The 22,733-nt window shown below is 46.7% G+C and overlaps 2 long non-coding RNA genes across 2 annotated transcripts in view; one reads left to right on the top strand and one right to left on the bottom strand.

Moving 5' to 3' along the window:
• LOC308591155 overlaps positions 1-22,733 on the top strand; it is a 116,083-nt gene that overhangs the window by 58,579 nt on the left and 34,771 nt on the right. The window lies entirely within an intron of this gene.
• LOC308591854 lies at positions 803-18,139 on the bottom strand. Its single transcript, XR_014010292.1, has 2 exons — positions 18,063-18,139; positions 803-1,350 (listed from the first exon to the last, which is right to left on the bottom strand). It is a non-coding gene; the product is annotated as an uncharacterized lncRNA (long non-coding RNA).

Below are 22,733 nucleotides of genomic sequence, written 5' to 3'. Positions count from 1 at the left end.
CAGGCCATAATGTTTTTTGGAGTGGGGAAGAGGAGAGGAACTGTATCTGCAAACTCTTGGCCATGTTGCATACTCTCCTGTTCAGGGAAGTTCTTGTTTTAAAAAAAATAAAAAATTGCTAATCTAGTGTAAACGATTCCATGTGAAAGGTCCCTTCTCCAGGAGCAAGCGTTTCTCTACTAACTCTGCATGATCACCAGGAGGCCCTGAGAAGAGGCGGCAGCGGAGGTATAGGAAACATAGGATGACTTGAGTGCTCCTGGTTTCCAGAAGGCTGGCTGGGTAATTCTCCCTGGAGGAGAATGAAAGGCAGAAAGGCGGAAGTAACACCAGGATAAGCTCTGGAATCTATAAGCACTGCTGGCTACATTGCGGGCTGAAGGGGCCCTTGCTTTGCTTCACTGCTGCTGCTGTAGGTTTTCATGCTGTTCTTGGCCAGCAAGGCCATTCGGGATGTATGTCAGAGGAGAGGCCCTGGGATCATGTCTGGGGAGGGTGCAAGACAGACACGCTGCAAGGTCTGAAAGGCGGAGCAGGCCTGTCTTTCCATGCATTCAAGAGGAAAATGCATAAAGACAAGCCCAACCCAAAACAGGGTATGTTAAAACATTTGGCTGCATAGCCAACTAGGTTTTACTCAAGAGTAGTCCCACTGAAATTAATGGACTTAAGTGGGCCATGACTAGCACTGAGTGCAACTCGTTTGTGAAAATATTTACTCGATACTGACACAGTGTTTTGCAAAATACAGAGTGCAGTGTGGTGGGTAAAATGTTTAGATCTAGACACATCAAAAAAAGCATTGTAAACTTCATAATGGGAAATCACGTTGGTGAAAGATGGCACTCCACAGCGCCATCTGGTGTCACAGTGTTATAACGCATATAAAATGCTTTTTCTTTCCTAATGTAGCTGAGCCCAAGGGCTAAGGCTTTCTCAGTTCCAGGGCCGCAAATCCTTCTGTGCAACTTTCTGGGAGCTACATGCCAATGAAAGGTGGGACCAGAGACAATATTTAGCTTTGTGTGGTAGACTAGTTTCTACACCCAGACCCCTTCATCCTCCATCTAGGGCAAACAAGGGGCATTATCGGAGTTCAAGGACACATTCCAGTCCTGCAAAAACATGCAACTGCTTTTGTGTTTAAAACAGTTTCTCCAACCTGAGTCACCATTTTGCTCCCGACCCTGGCTGCTGAATCTTGGGAGTTTTACTGTAGGTCCGTCAGTGAATTCCATCAGAAATGGAAACGGGAGGGGAAATTGCTGCCACTGGCATGTCCTTCCAAGGCCAGGAACAGAAGCCACACAAGCGATCCCATGTGGTATTCACTATTGTTCTCCTCTTTGTCTGTGAATGAGTACAGAAATAATGGCATTACTTTCCGCATGGTTTTTGACATTTTCCTTCCATTGAAATTCACAGAAATCGATTACATTATTAACTACATTAGTGTTGGCCATAGCAGATAGCAAGATGTAGGTTTAAGTGGAAGCCAAACTGTAGCTAATTGGGACGAACAGGAGGACAGGAATCGCTGCCTCCTTACAGTCCTGAGTTTTAGCAAGCAGTCGATCCAACTAGCCCATATTTCATACAGATGATTCTGGGAGATGAGATGGAAACAGTGGTGTGGTGGTCTGGGATATGGGGGGCATAAGACTCATTGCTATTTCTGCAGTAGGGTCCCTCTCTCCAGCATCCTAGAGTCGCCCAATCAGCATAATAGGTGCACTTTTTAGCTACTACCATATGCTCCAAAGCACAGCATTTAGGAACTTCAGTTTCAAGTGACTGGGATACAAGTTCTGCTACATACAATTGAGCTTCAGAGAAAACACAACCTGAGTCACTCCGAAAGAAGGTATTGTAGCCCTCCAAATCATCTGCCCATGTACGTGCACAGAAAATAGCAGATCTAGCTGAATGGCAGCATGTGAGATCTGCACCGATGGTTGCAATGCACTCTTTATTTTTTTATTGTTGTTGTTGTTGTTGTTGCATAATTGTAAAATTATAAGATTATTGTATAATCTTAGAAGGGGGTGGCTATGAGGGGTCAATAGTGTGAACGTCATGAAGGGATGCTGCACTTCTGAATTTGCCACAACACTACTGGATGGAAGCAACACAGAGCACAGTTATGCTCTGTCCACACACATTATTTCACATGCATTAGATATAAGGCCATCCCAAGACATTTGGCTGCCTGAGGCAGAACAAGAAAAGGGCACCCCTTCAATCAAAGAGCTGCGTAGCAGCCAAGGCTGACCAAGGAATTTTGGCACTTGCCGCAGAAAAATCCCATAAGCATCTCTTCCCATAAGTAAAAATATTGTAATAAGAAGTTTTTAAAGCACCAGTTTTCTGCTCTTTTGTGACACCCATAATCAACTGTCCTGCCTCACTCTGCCCTATGGTTGAGCCAGCCCTGTTCTAAGCCAGTGTGGTGTAATGATTAGAGTGTTGGACTATTACCTGGGAGACCAGGGTTTGAATCCTCACTCAGCCATGAAGCTCACTGGTGACCTTGGGCCAGTCATTGCCACTCAGCCTAACCTACCTCACAGGGTTGTTGTGAGGATGAAATGGGGAAGAGAAGAACCAATTTTGCCAACTTGAGCTCCTTAGAAGATAATGGTAGCACTGTATATAAATGAAATAAATAAATAAATAACCCAACTCAAAGAGTTAACTTCTAGAATGACAGCATTTCTGGAAAAGGCAAAACAAGCCTGCATATGCACTGTACAATGAAAGCTGAGAATCTTGCTCCCTCCCCAAGAATCTTGGGAACTGTAGTTTACCCAGAGTGAGAGATTTTACTTTCTTGGGCTCCATGATCACTGCAGATGGTGACAGCAGCCACAGAATTAAAAGACGCCTGCTTCTTGGGAGAAAAGCAATGATAAACCTAGACAGCATCTTAAAAAGCAAAGACATCACCTTGCCAACAAAGGTCCGTATAGTTAAAGCTATGGTTTTCCCAGTAGTGATGTATGGAAGTGAGAGCTGGACCATATAGAAGGCTGATTGCCGAAGAATGGATGCTTTTGAATTATGGTGCTGGAGGAGACTCTTGAGAGTCCCATGGACTGCAAGAAGATCAAACCTATCCAATCTGAAGGAAATCAGCCCTGAGTACTCACTGGAAGGACAGATCCTGAAGCTGAGACTCCAATCCTTTGGCCACCTCATGAGAAGAGAAGACTCCCTGGAAAAGACCCTGATGTTGGGAAAGATGGAGGGCACAAGGAGAAGGGGACGACAGAGGACAAGATGGTTGGACAGTGTTCTCGAAGCTACCAGCATGAGTTTGACCAAACTGCGGGAGGCAGTGGAAGACAGCAGTGCCTGGTGTGCTCTGATCCATGGGGTCACGAAGAGTCGGACATGACTAAATGACTAAACAACAACAACAACAGCTTCCAGTGTTCATAACAAGCTACAGTTCCCAGGATTATTTGGGTGAAGTCCTGTGCTCTCAAGGCCCAAAACAGAGGGAGTCCTTTATCAGACCATAGGGACAGTCGGAGCAAATCTTAGGACTGCTTGCTGGTGTCACACGCCATCAAGCAACATCTTAAATTGAATCCAGCTAGCAGGGCTGACACAGTCCAGAAACTGGGGGGGACCTGGTTCCTTGAGCGGCAAAGGCAAAATGACATGTAGCCACAATTACAGGCTTACAAGTTGCAACCCTCTATTATTCCCATGACTTCACCAGGCCTGGAATCCCTGATGGACACCGTGTTACAGGGTACTTTCTGTGTTCTAATTACCATCTACTACAGCCCCTGATTAGCCCCGCACAAATGAGCGCCCCCTCCACATGGAAGCCTCCCCATGGCAGAACCAACAATGCAGATGTACGCATGCCTACTCAGAAGTCAGAGCCATAGACTTCGGCTAGTGGAGCCATATTTATACATAAGTACCTGGAAGGGAAGAGGAACTGAGATGTGGCCCTCTGGGCCTCTTCACCTGGCCCTCAGAACTCCCCCCAGGACATACAACACCCTTCACCAGCCCCAGCTTCACATCCTCCTGGAGTGTTATTGCAGAATGTGTCCTTGAACTCTGATAACGCTTCCAACTTACTTGGCTGGAGGACAGAGGGGGGTGTCAGAGTGTGTGCCGAAACTAACCTACTGAAGAAGGGTAAAAATTGCCTTCTGTGCTCTTGTCTCTGGCCCCAGTACATTTCCCCATGACTTTCACAACAGCATAAAGTCCTTTTAAAAAAAAAAGTGGAATTGTTGTGCTGGGGCAGGAAGTCACTTTAATCTACTTTAACCGTGCAAACCTAAAGTTCTGGCATACTCTTGAATCCCTCCTGGCACAAAATACTGGCATAGTCTTGAGATCTTGCAGCACTGAATGCTGCTTAACTATTGTTTATTATCCCCCATCAATTGATTCCACAGTCCAGATAATCATTTTCATTTATACACCTTGGGATGGAACAGCACACTCAAAATTCACTCTTCTCCCCCTTTTGGCAAGCGTCCTCTTTATGAATTCCTGGAATTCATAACAAAACCATTAATAGGAACCAGTTAGAAAAACAGAAGACTTGCCCAGGGAAGCAATTTTTAAAACACTTCTAAAAGAAAGGAGTTATAGCCAGACATTAGACATTAACTTAGGAAATTGTCTCTCCCCTTCCCCACACACACTTGTGTGGGTGCATAAAATTAAAAAGATATAAAGAAAAATGCCTGGTTGGTGACTGCTATAAAAACCTATACTGTTATATAACCTTTTTAAAAACAGCTGGGAGGAAAGGGAGTTACAGCAGGGGAGTTTGGTATTTGCTTTACTATATTTCGGTCGCATACCATTTGCAATAAATGCTGTTTAATTTAAGGCCAAGGGCCCATCCATACCTCTCCATAATGTGAACCCTTAGGGCTTCGTGCTTTGAGAATCCGAATATGAGAGCTACATCAGTAGCATTGGGAATCTCTGCTTTTAGGAAGGAAGGAGAAAGTGTGGGAGAGCAGGAGTTGTGAGGAGAATGCTGCATGGACAAAGTATGGTCTCTCTCACACACAAACACACACACACCGGCCACCACTGCCAAAGGACATTTGTTTTTTTGAGTAGAAGGAACACCCCTTATTAGATAATATTTCATCCTCAAATAGGAGGGTGATTAGTAGCTCCACAGTTAGAGGCAGTAATGCTTCTCCATAAGGTCAAGGACCCATGGGTGGTTACGGTAAGTCCAGTCAAAGGCAACTATGGGGTTGCAGAGCTCATCTCGCTTCAGGCCACGGGAGCTGGCATTTGTCCACAGACAGCTTTCCAGGTCATGTGGCCAGCATGACTAAACCGCTTCTGGCACAACGGAACACTGTGATGGAAGTCAGAGCACACAGAAACACTGTTTAGCTTCCTGCTGCAGGGGTACCTATTGATCTACTTGCACTGGTATGCTTTCGAACTGCTAGGTTGGCAGGAGCTGGGACAGAGCAATGGGAGCTCACCCCATTGTGGGGATTCAAACTGTCGACCTTCTGATCGGCAAGCCACAGACCACAGTGCCTCCATACCAGTTGCTGTAAACCACAGAAGAGTTTCCTGTGCTCAGGTACTGCTTGGCTGCTGTGAGAAAAGGATGATGGGCTACTTCCGGGTCAGCGCCAACGGCTAATGGCAGGTTCCCTCCGAGCTCCGGAGGGAATCGGCTCTGCAGGATTCGGGTCTTGCCGCTGCGGCAACGCGGGGACCCTTAAAAATCACAGGCAGGGAAGCCTGTGAACCTGGTGACTCGGCAGGCACCATTTGCGCCCCCCCCCCAACTCGTGAAGGAGCCTTTTTAAAGGCTTCGGAACGGGGGGACGGGGTGAGCGGCGCGGTGCTGAGAGTTTACTGCTTCTCCTGCGGAGTGAAGCTGCATGCCATGGTCGGAGAGCGCTGACTTCTTCTTGTGAACAATCGGACTGCAAAGTAGCAACCCGTGAGTAGTACGGAAATTGGATTTTAAAGGGAAAAAAATTCTTCGAATTAGGCACGATCGTGGAAGATGCAAACAGGAAGTCCGTCTCCCCGTCTTGTAAATAATCTAAAGCAAGGACTAGCTAACTAAAGTCGAGAGGTTTCCCCCCCCTTTTATTGGGTAAAATATATTAATTGCATGATTGGGCTATTTAAGCAACTTTACTGAAGGATAAGAGCTAATTTTTGGAGCTGAGGCGCCACCCCCCCCCCGGACCCGGGAGTGATCCGTGAGAGAGCCTGCTGGAGAGATATTGAAGAGTTTGACAGCTGTCAAATTAGCTGTCAAGACGGAAAAAGCAAACTTTGTTTTCTATTGTCTCTGCTGGTTATATTTGTTAAAACTGGGTTATACTTTGTTGAAAACAAGGAAGATCTGACACAAACTAACCTGATTGTTGGATTTGAACTGGAATGAATACTAAGTAACCAAAATCCCCCTAGAGGGGTTTTTGGGACATTACAATGGCTGAAGGAGGCAAAACTCAAGCTAAATTGGACAGAGTTTTCTTTCTCTTGGAAAAGTTACAAGGCCAAATTGATGTTTTGGCTACCAACATTGCAACTCTGGACTTAAAAGTATGGGAGTTGGAACTTAAGAGGTTAAGTTGTTCCCATGATGCCTCAGCATTCTGACGTCAGAATTTGGAAGCTGGGAGGAGCTTTCCTGTCTGTTCCTCTCTAGTCGTTGAGAGAGAGAGACGCAGTTTTACCATGGCTGCGAGGAGTCCTGGAAATATCTGAGAAAATGATGCAATAAAGAGCTGTAAATGGACATTACTGTGCTCTGTGTGTTTGTGGGAAACTAAGTGACAGGTTGCTGCTGTGTTTTACTCTGCTGGGCGTGACGGAGAAGAAGGAGCAGATCGCGCAGAGGAAGTGTGCCGGACCTGCCGAAGCTGCCATAAAGAGCTAATTGCCGGTAGTAAATCAATTAGCACGTCACGGACTAATCAAAATACCTACAGGTTATGGACCCTAAATTACCGCTTGTAAACCTGTCACGGGAGACATGCTGAAAAGGCTTTGATCTGCGGTGTCGAGCAGAAACGGCAGGAAGCGGTGGCAGAAGCAAACAAGCAAGCTGCGAGACGCAGAGAGTGCCTGTGTTGCTGAGAACTGCGCAGAGCTGAGGTATCGTTTCTCCAGGGAGAAATGCCAGAGGAGCTGATGTTATTGTAAGTACAGCTTGGGGCCCCCTTGGGAGAACGGGAGAAGATGGCAAATGGCCAGGAGGTGTTTCAAGCTCCGTTTGAACAGCTTGAAGAGCTCACCACCCAGTCGTGGGAAATCTGGGTCAGAAGGGTGAGAGCCTGGTTTTGGGCAACTGGCTTGTGGGATGTAAGCAAGAAAGAGCCGTCCACAAGCGAAGAGGCTGCTGCTGAAAGTGCAGGGCTGGTGGACAGAGATGCAGAGACCCTGCAATCTGTTTGTCTGGAGGAGAAGATGCAGAGAGAGAAAGCTGAGAGAGCTGAGATCTGCATGTTGAGAGCAGGTGTGCATGCTAAGTTGCAACAGCACCTGGAAAGCATTGAATCTGCGTGTGAGGCCTGGAGAGTGCTGAAACGTCTGTGTGAAGGCTCAGCAGGAGGCCGAGGGCAGATGGAAGCTGCAAGCCTAGAGATGGCTGGAGCCCCTGTTCCTGATGATTTAGCCTCAAGGAGTGCTAGTGAGCAAGTCGGGGGGGCGGAAAGTTCCAAAGGCAAGTTTGAAAAGTTTTCCACTGTGCCTGCTGGAGTGGAGTTCAGAGGGGGCGGATCTGGCAAAAAGTGCTTTTCCGGAAGAAGGAGGGCCAGGCCAGCTGGGAGGAGCCCCGGGCAGTATTTTTCCACTGAAGTTCGTCGTTGCCACGTTTGCAAGTCAGCTGAACATCTGCGTCGAGATTGCCCCCACCGGAGCAGAGAGGCAAGGCAGGATGTTTTCAAGGACAATTCCCATGGGAATCAGTCGGGTTTCCATGGCAGCCAGTCTGGAAAAACAACCAGGCGTGGGACTGAGGCTGGTGGACGTGCCAGGTGCCAGGAAGAGACTTATCAGATTACGGCTAGTTTGGCGTTGTTTGAAAACAGCCGGGAGCAAGGCTCAGAGTTTCGTTTCGTTATTGACTCTGCAGCTAATCGCAACTTGATTCCAGAGACACCTGCTGTCGAGGGGTGGAATTGCAAGGCGATTCTGGCCGGGAAAACTGTACTGTTTGCAAATGGACAGAAAAAATGTGTGACTAACGTGACAAATCTCTTTATGTCTGTTTTACAGGAAACGTTGGAGTGTTGTACTGTTCCTGGGATACACCACTGTCTTTTATCTGTGCCTTATTTGCTAAAAAAGGGATTCAAGGTTTCTTTTGAGGATGACGTCTGCACAATCTCCAAGGGAGGGAGGATGCTTGCCAAGGTTAAAAAGGGGCAGAATGATCTTTTCATTCTTAAAACGTCTCTGGAGGGTGAGGGGAAGGTTGAGAAAGCACAAGCACTGCGTGCTACAATTCCCAATCATGATTCATGTGTACACGCTTGGCATGCTAGGACAGCTCATGGCTCTGTAGAAGAACTACAGACGCTACCCGAGGTCGCTAACGGTTGCCACATTGTAGAATGTGGATGTGCAATGGATTGTGAAGCATGCAGACATGCAAAGGTAAAAGGGTGCAGTTACCCAAAAGTGGATAGGGTAACCGAAAAACCTTTTGAACAAATTCACATAGATTTGTTGGGTCCGGTAAAGGAACCAAGTCTGGGAGGGTCAAGGTTTCTGCTCTCGATGCAGGACAATTTTACGCAGAATACCTGGACTCACGGTCTCAAATCCAAGGATGATGCAGCACAGCTGATCAAAGGATGGATTGAGGAGGTGGAACAAAGGTTTTCCACCAGAGTGCAAGCTGTCACAAGTGACAGAGGAGCTGAGTTTACAGGTTCTGCTTTGCAGAAGTTCTTTCGCAAGAAAGGGATACGTCACACAGTGACTTCACCCAATCAGAGGGGGGAGGCAGAGCTACGATGTGAGGCTCTGGTGCGGACTGCAAAGGTGTTGCTGAAGGATTCTGGGTTGCCACCAAAGTTTTGGCTGGAGGCAATCAAGTATGTAAGCTTCACCTGGAATCGCACCTACAATTCAGCGGTAGGTGACACACCGTTTAGCTTGTTGCATGGCAGGAAACCCCAGATTCATTTTCTGCGCAAGTTCGGGTCACATGCGTCTGTGCCAGTATCTGCTGCGTTGCAAGGGCCAGATGGATCCAAGTTCCGGAAAATGATCTTCTGTGGGTATGAGCCAACAGCGAATGCATGGAGGTTCGCATTTCCATCAGGTGATCAGAGTAAGTTACTGATCAGCAAGCACGCTGAGTTCTATGAGCAGGATAAAAAGTCACAACCTGCTGTCAAGCGTGATGTTCTCTCAGAGTGTCTCTCTGATTCAGAACAGGAAGATTCTGAGGGGGAGGAAGGAGAGGTTGAGTCTGCTGATGACGATCAGGTCACTGACCAAAGTCTGGAGCAGGGTGGGGCATCTCCACAAGTTGTAAAAAGAGAGGGTAAGAGTGAACCTAGTTCTCCTGTAAGTGTAATGGAGAGGATTCGAAAACGCTTTAAGTCAGAGGGGGAATCCCGTGATGCTGAGGAAACAGTTCCTGGTGGCAGTGAATCAGAGGTAACATCTGAGTTTGTGCCCAGGCGATCCAGTCGCACAACGAAGGGTGTTCCACCGGAAAGATACCAAGCCACAGGTGCGTTGGTAGGTTTCGCACAGTGTGAACCTGAGAGTTACGTGGATGTTCCACAGGTATTGTCAGAATGTGTGGCAGAGGGGGTATGGGAGTTGGAACTTAAGAGGTTAAGTTGTTCCCATGATGCCTCAGCATTCTGACGTCAGAATTTGGAAGCTGGGAGGAGCTTTCCTGTCTGTTCCTCTCTAGTCGTTGAGAGAGAGAGACACAGTTTTACCATGGCTGCGAGGAGTCCTGGAAATATCTGAGAAAATGATGCAATAAAGAGCTGTAAATGGACATTACTGTGCTCTGTGTGTTTGTGGGAAACTAAGTGACAGGTTGCTGTTGTGTTTTACTCTGCTGGGCGTGACGGAGAAGAAGGAGCAGATCGCGCAGAGGAAGTGTGCCGGACCTGCCGAAGCTGCCATAAAGAGCTAATTGCCGGTAGTAAATCAATTAGCACGTCACGGACTAATCAAAATACCTACAAAAAGTAAATAAGTTCATGGAATTTGACAAAGATTTGATCCAGGAAGCCCAAGCAGCTGGACAAGAGGAGAAATTTGAATGTTTGAGAGTGTGGAGAAAGAGACACATGTTGTTTCTGAGAAAAAGGAAGGAGGAGATATAATGTTGCAGATGGCAAAGGAGAGCCAGAGGCCTGACATGATGGTTATAAAGGAAAACATGAACTTGATGATGAAAATCTGGTCTGAATCGGTGATTGAAGAATGGAGAGATCTCTCTCTGTGGAGATCTGAAGACCCAAGGATTACAAATTTGATTAAGGTGAAAGTTGGAGCTTTGGGGACATTTGGATTTGAAAGGAGTAAGAAACAAGATTTGGGCTCCACTTTTAAGCATGGAGGTCTGGCTGGAAGAAACATTGTCCTAATCGGGCTAGAGCATCTCCGAGATCTGGTGTTTAATATTAAGGACTATCAAAAAAACCGGCAGAGAGGAACTGAGAGACAATTAAGAGCCTCAGACGTGAGATCCCCAGGCTGATAGTAGATTAAGACTGATGGACATTCGTTGGGGATTGAAACCGGGAGAGGGGATGGGGTGGGGTTTGGGGATCCAAAGGGGGTATAATTATAATTTGTCTTTTTATCTTTAATTTGTTTTGTTATATGTATGAAAAATGGGGAATTCGTGGAAGGGAATTTGGGTCGACTTTAGAAAAGGGATTTAAGAATGAGTACTGATGTATAAATTTTTATAAGGTAAAATCGGTCTTTTATAATGAATTAAACATAAGAAGGTTAAAAAATTGGGGATAAGAACTTGTTGAATTAACAATTTGAATTGGAATATAAGAAGGGGAGGGGTGGGGAAGTCAGGGAAATATGTTATTGGAAAATAAGGATTGTAAACTGTATATGTTTTTAATTTTTCTTTTTGTTTTTTCTTTTTCTTTTTGGCTTTTTAATTTACTAAAATGGAAAATTTTCAATAAATATCTATTAAAAAAGAAAAAGAAAAGGATGATGGGCTAGATGGACCGTCTAAGCTCCATGTGAGCTTTCTACAAGGAACCTGTTACCCAGTAACAAACCCAGGAGGAATGCTTAATAAACAGGTTGCCCGGATGAGCCTAAAGTGGTAACTGTTGAGAGAAGCTACAGCTGAATAGAAGAGAAATCATAGAGTTGTAGAGTTGGAAGGGACCACAAGGGTCATTTGGTCCAAACCCTTGCACTGCAGGAATATTTTGCCCAATGTGGGGCTCGAACCCACAACCCTGAGATTAAGAGTCTCATGCACTACTGACTGAGCTATCTTCGTGCTTCTTGTTGTTGTTTAGTCATTGAGTCATGTCTGACTCTTCGTGACCCCATGGACCAGAGCACACCAGGCACTCCTGTCTTCCACTGCCTCTCGCAGTTTGGTCAAACTCATGCTGGTAGCTTCGAGAACACTGTCCAACCATCTCGTCCTCTGTTGTCCCCTTCTCCTTGTGCCCTCCATCTTTCCCAACATCAGCGTCTTTTCCAGGGAGTCTTCTCTTCTCATGAGGTGGCCAAAGTATTGGAGCCTCAGCTTCACGATCTGTCCGTCCAGTGAGTACGCAGGGCTGATTTCCTTCAGAATGGATAGATTTGATCTTCTTGCAGTCCATGGGACTCTCAAGAGTCTCCTCCAGCACCTCCAGTCACTGCCAATCAGTGCAGACAATGCTGAATGGTTTGATTTGGTAGAAGGCAGCATCCTATGTTCCTATCCTTAACGATTCTGCGGAGAAATGTTCCTCCAACTCCTCCGTTTGGGATGGATCACAGACAGAGGACTGGGAGGAAATAACAAAGAGATCAAATCAGCACCAAGAGGCCTTGCCCAGTCTACTCGCTCTCCGAAACTCAGTACAAAAAGCCAGAAAGTGACATTCCTTGCTCTGTTACTCATCTGTGCTGGTCAGCGATAGAGATGATCTCCCAGAAAAGTCAGGCAAATGAGAAAACTGTGTTTAAAACAGAGGGTAGGGAACTATTTTTTGGTCCAAAGACCACATTCCGTTCTGGACAATGTTCCAGGGGCCACATCCCAGTGTTGGGTGGGGCCAGAGGCAAAGGTGGATGTAGTGTTTAGGCTGCTGGGAAATCGTAGATCTGTGAAGGGTAAACTACAGTTCCCAGGATTCTGGGATGTTTGCTGTAAATGTATGGTGTGTACACAGATGAAGATAGCCATGTGGCAGGGTGGAAAGATGCTACTTTGCTAACCTAAGGCCCTCACACTTTGAACTGCGCCATCCCCACCCACTCCACCCACAAACCACACCAGGGTTGCTGCAACCTTTTGAAGAAGAGCATTTATTCCCTCCCATAATTGTACCCCACCTTCCAAACCCGCCCATAATCATGGCCCAACTGAGTCCCAGAAATGCAGGAGGACAGAAAAACTCTACAGGGAGCAAGAGGGCCTGTATTATTTCTCCTGATCGCGGCACACCAAAATTGTTTCTTAACACTTGCCTGGAATTTCCAAGCCGCTTCAGGCTTTATAAAAAGAGGAGCTTTTTTAGGTTAAGAAAAAGGCTGTGCAAAGTATGCTTTGGTTGGTAGACCATCCCACTGCCAAATTTAGATGCATGGAGACAGAGAATGGCCAGTTTCTCACATCTGGAGTTGCTAAGCTAAAGGAGAATGATAACAAGGAGAAATCTGAATGATAACATTTCAACTCAGAATTAGTACGCAGTGATCACATCCACACCAAGCATCTGAAGCCCTCTTGCACCACTAGCAATCATGGCTTCCCTCAAAGAGCCCTAGTTTGTTAAGGGCTGTTGGAAGACCTCTCGCAGACCCATAGTTTTCTCATCATCTTTAACAAACAACAGCTCCCAGGATTCTCCAAGACCTTAAAAGTGGCACAAGAGTGCTTCAACCGTGTGGCGTGAATGTGAGCAATGCACCCTAATTGAAATTAACCTTGAAGATAAATCTCCTTCCTTCCTCATAATATTAGAAGTCGGGACCATCCAGTTAAGCTGAAGGTTGGAAGATTCAGGAAAGATGAAATACCCCTATCTGCCCTCCATCCAGACAAGTAAGAGGCATTATTGGAGTTCAAGGACACGTCTCGCCTAGGCAAAAATCACTCAAGGAGGCTGTGAAGCTGGGCCAGTGAGGGCTGTGGCCTGGAAAGTGTTCCAAGGGCTATATAAAGAGCCCTGGAGGGCCACACATTTCACTGGTCCTACGTCACACCCATAATTTATTTGTCTGGCTGGAATCGGTCCTCCAACTGTAATAATGCTAGTTGCTGGTCTGGATGGAAGATTAAGAGGGGTGTGTAAGTGTGTCTGCAGAAACTAGCCTACTATGCAAAGGGGAAATTCACAACCATTGCCCTGCACCCACCATTGGGATGTGGCCCTCAGAATGTGGTCTAGAAGGGAATTCGGCCTTTGGGCTGAGAAAGGTTCCTGACCTCCGCTTGAAAGCCAAGTCTGTTGGAAGGCTACAAGGGGCACTATTTGCTGCTCTGCCTCAGACAGCAAAATGTCTCCAGCCGGCTTAGGGGAGCTTTGCTGGGGTGACCTCACACGGGCTGGAAGGGAAATGGATTTGACTCAGAGTTACTCAAGGAGCTGATCATTCTTGGATGCGAGAAGCCCAGTCACCACATCTGTACATTTGCAGGGTGTCCTCACTTTCTGATCACGCTCCAGCCCAACCCAAACACACTCACATCATCAGCCATGACTTTCCCTCTTTAGTCAGACTCTTCCCCAGATGCAAAAGCTTAGCCTTCTGTCCCACTCACATTGCAACTTTTGGTGAGAACTTTAAGCAGTTTTTTTTTCCACGGAATGGGTTGGACACACATGTTCCTGAGAAAATAGACACTTACAAGCTGTGAGGAATTGCCTCACCGGTGGAGTCAGGTAATATTAGGCTTTGGGCTTTAGTCACCGTACAGGCCCCATCACCCCACTTTTGGGGGTAATTTTAATTCCCTCAATATGGCTGCACTGGGAAAGTGCCATAAGCTCAGTGGTACAGCATCTGTCTGGCACAGAGAATGTCTAAGGTTCAATCCCCTGTCTGATATCCTGGAGAGTCACTGTCAGTCACAGCTTCTGTCCCTGTATACCTTTAGGAGCGTCTCCATGCCCATCGTTCAGCCCGGACACTGATGATATTGTTTTAGCAATATCATCTCTTACACCCAGTTCTAGTTCCTGGTAACCCTGAAATCACTGGTCAGTATAATGTGTTTAGCTGTGCTAAGTTGTAGTCGTACTAATACCATATTATTATTGCTGGTGCTACTGCTACAATAGCATTAATAATATTAATTTTCATCATGGCTCCAACAATGAATGGTTCAAATTCAAGAACAACCTAGCTGCCCCACTGTTCAGAGAGCTAAAAGGTAGGAAGCCAGCATTGGGTTGGCTTTATTTTATTTTTATTTAACCGTACAAAAGAATGGTAAAAACCGTTCTTTTAGCTCACAACTGTAAAGGCCTCTTTTGTTCCCGTTAATAGAACATAGAGCAGGTGGGGATCCTGGGGCGCTCCAGACGAGAAAGCCGGCTGATCCACAGCAGGAGAGCAAACCTGTCTGCTTCCTTTTTGAAAGGCTGCTTTGTATCCCAGGTGCTTGTAAAAAGTGGGGGAGCGAAACGGCAAGGAAAACTGGCATGCAAAAGCAGGTGAGGCGAGGTGGTAGGAAAAGCCTCTTGCTACATGTCAGTTTTTCCACAGTTGTCCCTGGATCACAGTTGCCGATTTGCCCAAGTCCAGGGCTGAGGGTCCTGTGGGCCTCCAGGTGCTGATGTCCCATCAGAGCCAGTCAGTGTGGCCCATGGTCAGGAATTCTGGGAGTTGTAGTTGAACCATGTTGCTAGACTGCAGCTCCCATCAGTCCCAGCCAGGGATGGTGAGAGTTGTAATTTCATCATGTTGTTGGATTATGGCTCCCGTCATGATAGAGTGAGCAAGCCCCATGGGTCAGAAATAATGGGAAATGTACTTTAGCCATGTTGTTAAGATTCCAGATACCATCAGCCCCAGCCAGCATGGCCAATGGTCAGAAATGATGGGAGATTCAGGTCAACAGCATCTGCAGATCCACAGGTTCCCTACATTTGCCTTAGTCCATGGCAGGAAGGTTTGCTTGCTTGCTTGCTTGCTTTGGCTAAAGCTTCCCAGCCTTGCAAAAATGCCAACACGAAGAGAAAGGGCTTCTGGGCCATCTCTTCCCCAGTGAAAAGAGCACCAAGGCATTTTCACACCTCTCCTCTTAAGCACTTGCTGTTCTGCACTACAGCTCCCATTTGCCCAAATCAGCACAGCCATATAATGGAAGTTGTACGTAACCCGGTGTGCTTCAGGTGTTCTGGATTACAACTCCCATTAAGGTCCCTTTTACTCATGGGTTGGCAAACTAAGGCCCGGGGGCTGGATCCGGCCCAATCGCCTTCTAAATCCAGCCCACGGACGGTCTGGGAATCAGTGTTTTTACATGATGGGAATGTGTCCTTTTATTTAAAATGCATCTCTGGGTTATTTGTAGGGCATAGAAATTTGTTCATTCCCCCCCCCCAAAAAAAAATATAGTTTGGTCCCCCACAAGGTCTGAGGGACAGTGCACCAGCCCCCTGCTGAAAACGTTTGCTGACCCCTGCTTTTACTGGTCAACTCCAGCATTGAGAGATTTTCTCAATTCTTGCTTGGGATTCTCATGCCAGGTAACAGAGAAGAAAGGAAGCTCTCAGCGTACCCCATAAAGCCTTCCTGTGATTGCTTTGCATACACACTTCCTCCTATGCAGACACTTGTGCATGAGATTCACCATTTGTGCTGGCAAGCCTTCACCACCCTGGTGCCCTCCATCTAGCTCAGTATTGCCTACAATGTAGACAATAAAGGTGCATGCTGCACAAATGCTCACTGGGTGGATCTACACACGGGGGGGGAAATGATATAAATAAGTCAGAAATTAATCGTTATAACAAAAGGGGGAAAACCCTTTGGAAATTCGCGTAGAAAAACTTGACTTCAAGGAGCAACTCATAGAACGCGGTGTGGTAGCCTTTTTTGAGGTTTTGGGTGATTTTTGAAGCTTTTCCAAAATTTCTTTTAAACTTTTAAAACTTTTTTTGGGGGGGGGTTGGATTTTGGGTTTGGGTGTTTGGAATTCAAGGACTTGGTGTTGGGGAGGCGTTTGCAAGAATCTGGAAGCTTGTGTGTTTTTTTCTGCATTTTTATGATTTTCTGTGACCATTGGGCCACTCTGCTGTTGTTGTTTTTTAAAAAAATCTGGATTTGAATTTCTGTGTGGTGGGTGGCTGGGGGAACAGTTGAGGAGGGGGTTCTTCAGCAAGAAGCAAAGAGTGGAAGAGGAACCTTCTTCGAGTGGTGCCCCAGAGTCTTAGAAAATGTACTGTACACTTTGTTGATTTTTAAATGTTTTTCTGTCATGTTTAGAAACTTAATTTATTGTTCCTTCAATTTTTGAAATGCTCTTCACAGTATGTATGACTTTAAAGAGCACTTAATAAACTCTTGTTGTACCAAATTTGGCTTTGTTTGGACTTTTTTTGACCATAGGAACGCATTAATTGAATTTCAATGCATTCCTATGGGATTTCGTGCTTCGCAAGACGAAAAATTCACTAGATGAAAAAACTCGCGGAACGAATTAATTTCGTCTTGCGAGGCACCACTGTAGCTGAGTCCCAAGTCATATAACTGCCCCATGAACCAAGCAGAACTAATGTTCAGTAAGGACTAGACTACGGGTGCTTCCAGAAGATCTGTTTTGAGCATTCATCCTGACCCTTACGGTCCCTTCCAACTCTGTAATTTTTTTATTCTATTATTTGGAGATTAAACAACTCTCTACCATGCATTTTCTCATCACTTTCCTTATCACAAAAAGTTCAATCTTTGGAAGAAGCAGATTTGTTGTGCGAGCATTGTCAATGAGTGATCATAACCAATAGCCAGAAATAGATAGCAGGAATGCTTATATAGAGAGAGAAAAAATCCAAACAATTCCACTCTTTTACCTTTTATCACTACTTTGACAATGTGTCAATTTTACTACACTATTTATTTATTTTTATTTATTAAATTTATACACTGCCCTTCATCACAAGATCTCAGGGCGCTTCACTAGGCTTCTTATATACAAAGTAGACTTTTAGAAGGGAAATTCTGGGTTGATTTACCACACCACCTTAAATTATCCTTCTGGTTTCATAGTTGTTCTTCTCCAGACCCAAGGCCCTTTACATTCACCATTCATTCATTTTCTTTTTCATTGTTGCAAAAAATAATAATAATTCTCAAACACTGCACACCCTCCAACATGATGCGTTGAAAAACCAAGACTCCACCTTCCAGGGCTGCATTTCCACGTGACTCATGTGATCCACAGAAGATCATGGCCCTGAAAAAGTGCTTTTTCAGGCACAGCGCCCAAAAAACATGTGTTTTGGGGTGCCTTGCGAGACTGTGGCCAGATAATGGCGCCTAAAATGGCTGTTGTGTGCTCGTGTGAAAAAAGGGATGTCCCAGTTTTATGGTTGAGAGGCATGCACTGTTCTAGGCTTGTTGCCAGTCTTTATCATCTTCATATTCTGCAACTATTCAAAGCACACTTGTTCAGCTTTCTCACGACAACACTACAGCAAATATTTTTAACCCCTCTCTTCAGCCTCATCAAATGAAAAACGCAGGCTTCAAACATCTGTACACCATTTCCACATCATAAATATTATGTGCCTGAATTTGCCAGTATGCAACTGAATCACATCAGAAATTATCAAGAGCCTTGAAGGGCTTATAGTCTAGCCTACATAGCAAATCATGATAAATGCTCAATAAACCTGCTGTCTAGAGGATCTCTTCGAAGGCAACTTCCAGATTATCCGCTGTTGGGTTCCTTGGACTTTGGCTCCCTCTGCTGCCCATCCTAAGCCCTTCCTTATATCACTTGTAAGGATGGCTTGTCGTCAGGGATGTGGGGAATTATAGTCCAACAGCAAGGTTAGAAGTGCCTTTGATCTGGCCAATTATTTATTTCATTTTATTTCTAAAAATGTGCATACTGCTGTATGATAAAGAAAAAAATGTTACCGTATTTTTCGCCCTATAGGACGCACTTTTTCCCCTCCAAAAATGAAGGGGAAATCTGGGTGCGTCCTATGGGGCGAATGCAGGCTTTCGCTGAAGCCCGGAGAGCGAGAGGGGTCAGTGCGCACCGACCCCTCTCGCTCTCCAGGCTTCAGGAAGCTCTGCGCAACCCTCAGGAGACCGGCTCCGAGGGTTGCGCAGAGCTGCCTGCAGTCCCTGGCTCAGCACAGCTCTGCGTGGCCATCGGGAGCGGGGCGCTAAATCCCGCCCCGCTCCGGATGGCGGCGCAGAGCTGCCTGCAGTCCCGGGATCAGCGCAGCTCTGCGCGGCCACCAAGAGCGGGGCGCTAAGTCCCGCCCCGCTCCGGATGGCGGCGCAGAGCTGCCTGCAGTCCCGCACTTCTCCCCATTGCCAGCCCCACAAGCTCGGGGGACAGCGGGGAGGCAGAGCATGCCTTCCTACTGTTCCCTGACCTGGTTCTTCCAGCCCCGCACCTGGGGGGGGGGAATAATTTTTTTTCTCTTTATTTCCCCCCCAAAAAAACTAGGTGCGTCCTATGGGCCGGAGCGTCCTATGGGGCGCAAAATACGGTACATTGGTTGGCAACAATAGAAAAAACACAAAACCAGACAACAAAACCATAAAAAATTAAAAGCAAAACGAATGCACGGATTTTCTCCCCACTCAGCCTCACCACCCCGGTTTGCAAACAGCAAACCTGAAAGACCTATATTGGCTCCCAGTACATTTCTGAGCACAATTCAAAGTGTTGGTGCTGACCTTTAAAGCCCTAAAAGGCTTCGGCCCAGTATACCTGAATTCTCCTGGACTTCTAACCCTACTTCTCCTCCTGTGTTGCAAGGCGGCAAATACTTTGCTAATTACTTGCTAAGGTCACTTGGCTTAGCTCTGGGACACTTCGTTCAGCTCTGTAAGCTACCTGTCCTCTAAGGAGGTCAGGGTTAGGGTACAGCTTTGCACAAAGTTTACCCCATTTTATCTTCCCAAAGACCCAGTGGAGGTTAGTTAGGAGGGTGGCTGTCCCAAAATCATCTAGCCATAGCACAAAACTTAACGGGCCATCCTCTGGAGCAAGAATGCAGAATCTGTTATTTTAAATATTTTTTAAATAACTTTTTTTAAAAAAAAACAAAACAAAACAAAGCTTTTCTTTTAGGAATTCTAGGTGCCAAAATCGCAAAGGGACTGGCCCGCAGATGGAAAGAAGATACAGTCCCTTCCAGAGAAGAATGGCAGATGGCTAAAATGACTGGAAGAACCAGATATCGGGAGGACCAAAATTTTAATAAGGAATGGGGGAAATTTGTAATTTATCTTAAAAACCATTGTAAACAGTTAAAATTGTTAGTAGGATTGGAATCTAACGGTGAATTTTGGACATAACAGAGATGTAAAAGATTTGATTATAAAAGAACCAGGAGGGAATGATTAACAATAGGACCCACAAAGGGGAGGAGATTCTTTGGAATCTTGTTTTTATGTTGTATGTTGGATATGTGATTGTAAAACTTTAATATGAGAAATCAAAATTTATTTATTTATTTATTTGGTGCAGAATCTGTGCCTCTCTAGATATGGTCTGCCTCAAAAAACAAAAAAACAAAAAAACCCAAACCCCTCAGTCACAGCTAGCATGTCCAATGGCAGGGCCTGATGGGGTGCTGTGATCCCATCAACATCTGGAGGGCCTAAGGCTCCTCACCTCTGCTCAAAGGGAACCCTTCAAAACTCCTCAAGGATTCATGAGGTAATTAATTTTTTTAACTGTAGCCATTTGGAAGACCTAACTGGGGTTTTCTTTAACAGTTGCCTCTAGGGCAGTGTTTCCCAACCTTTTTTGGGCAAAGGCACACTTGTTTCATGAAAAAAAATCTCGAGGCACACCACCATTACAGCCCCGTGACGTCAGCGCGCAGCGTCACGCCGGGAGGGACATGAATTGCTAGCAAATTACATAATCACCTCCTTGAGGGCTGGCTCATCAAGTTTCCCCCCAGGCTCGGCTCGGGGAGCAGCGCTGCTCCCCCCCAGCTCCCCTTCACCCTCCCGGCTCTCTCTGCCGCCCACTGGGGACCCCCCTCACCTGCCAAGTCCGGAGCGCCGGTGGAAGTTGCATGCATGCATGCAGGGCGCCGCGTTGCCATTGCATTGCACTGCACTCCATGCAACGCCTGCACGCATGCATTGCCTTGCACGCCCGCCAAGGGGTCTCCCCGCAGTCCGATGCGTCCCCTCCGGCGCGGATGCAGCATTGCAAAAATAAAAAACCCCCGACGCAGCCCTACCTGGGGGGCAGCCTCCGCCGCTGCCGCTCCGCCTCTGCGGGGATCCCCGGGCTCCATCCTGCCGCCCGATCTCCGCGGGGGCACAGGCAGGCTGCGCGGGGTCTGCGCGGAAGAGCCCCTGCCCGCCCGGCCGCCGCGCTCATTCCATGGCCGGGAGAAGAGCACTTCAAACAAAACGCCCGGCCCGCCAGGCCACGCTGGGAAACGTAGTTCGCGCACCCCACGCGGGCGCGGAGCCCAAGGGCGAGGGGACTACGGATCCCGGCAGCCCCCGCGCCGGGGACGGAGGGGGATAGGCTGGGTGCAGGGATGGAGGGACGGGTGGGCGAGCGAGTGAGTGAGTGGCAGCCGCCAAGCCTTGGCCGAGAGCCAGGAAGGGCCTCCCCGGAGGAGGAGGAGGAGGAGGAGGAGGAGGGAGGCGCAGAGCGGGAGGGAGGGAGGGAACCCCAGGGGTCATCTAGTGACGGCGCCCCAATCGAAAATTTGACTTTTTTAAAAAAAAAATCTTTCGCATTTTTTTATTTTTCCCGCGGCACACAGGGCAACATCTCGCGGCACACTAGTGTGCCGCGGAACAGTGGTTGGGAAACACTGCTCTAGGGAATGCTCCCAAATATATATACTACAGGGCTGCCCCTTATGGGGATGAACCCTTTTCAAATCTTCGTGAACTCCTGAGGTAATCCTTATTTATCTAAACTGTGGCTGTTGCCACTGGAAATGCTTCCCCACGCCAGCAAAATCAGGGCTCCTGAGACCGGAGGGGCAGCTCCACAAGCAGAAACCTTCTGGCCCTGCTTGCCTATTGGCCACAGGCCAAAAAGAGCGGGAAAATCCTCTTCTGCTATAGGGCAAAAAAGAGCGGGGAAAACCTCACTAGACAGAGGGGCGCTCCCTTGCCAAAACTCACCAATCCTGTCAGCCGCAGAAGAAGGAGTCTTAACTTCCCCACAGAAAAAGTCATTAAATTATTTTCAGGGGTGGGGAGCCAGTGACCCTACACCAAATATCGGCCAATCTCCCCAATTCCCATCACTGGCTGGGGATGGTGGGAGTTGGGACTCCAGCAACATCTGGAGAGACCACAAGTTTATAGTCGTCTATCACATCCCCCATCTTACTCACCATTTTTCTAGAAGTTCCTAAGTAATGATACCTAAACATGGGGTTTTATGCTTCATTTCCACCTTTCACTCATGAACTTAAAAAATGCAGATGCAGGACACTGAGTCGGCAGCTTTCAATACAAATGTGCTTTGGATACTTACCACGAATGGTCCTTCTGGGGCGAGGGTGGCAGGCTTCCAGTACAACCATGGGTTGAGGCCCCCACTGCCAGGGAGAGGCAGGTCCCATGGTAAACAGAAATCAGATTTTTTAAAAAGACTAATTTATAATGTAGAAATGCATTGGGGTTTGTTACAAAATGTTGCGGTGTGATGCACAGCCAGCCAGCCATGCTCTCTTCCAGCATACTCCATTCCGTTCACCCTCCTCCATTTTATTCCTGTCCCATCCATCCCACTAGCATTCTGTGCCCACAGAACACGCTCCGTCCTCGACAGGCTCTTTTGGGCTGTCCCCTTCCTACCATAGGTTTTTCCTAAATATTTCTTGTACTTCTGCAAACTCTGGAGGATCCCAAAGCCTTCTGACAGCATTCCTCTTCAATCTAAGGATCCACACTTTGAGAACATGTGTGGTACAGTGGTACCTCGGTTCTCGAACGTCTTCACTGACGAACATTTCAAAACCTGAATGCCAAAAACCCGGAAGCAAATGCTTCCATTTTCGAACATGCCTCATGAAGATCAGCAAACCTTTCATATGCTAAACAGTATATTTGGAATAGCAAACAACAACCCGACTCAAAGATGATATTATGGGAGAAAACGGGGGAGGACATTTTGTACTGAACTTCAATTTGCATTAGGTATCTGGTTGTATTAACTGGTTATGTATTGGAACCCATTGTTTCATGATTTGGAGGAAGCATCTGATAAAAGCACCATTACGCCCAACTTAATGAGGAACATTTCTTCAAGAACAGCTCATGCAATGCTATTTTTATTTTTTTAAGCATCTAACTGGTTAAAAATATCGTATTATTATTCCAAG

Source organism: Podarcis bocagei (genome assembly GCF_964188305.1).
Source record: "Podarcis bocagei genome assembly, chromosome: 7".
NCBI lineage: Eukaryota > Metazoa > Chordata > Lepidosauria > Squamata > Lacertidae > Podarcis > Podarcis bocagei.
The sequence above is the reverse complement of the archived record's forward strand: the minus strand, read 5'-3'. Positions and strand labels throughout refer to the sequence as shown.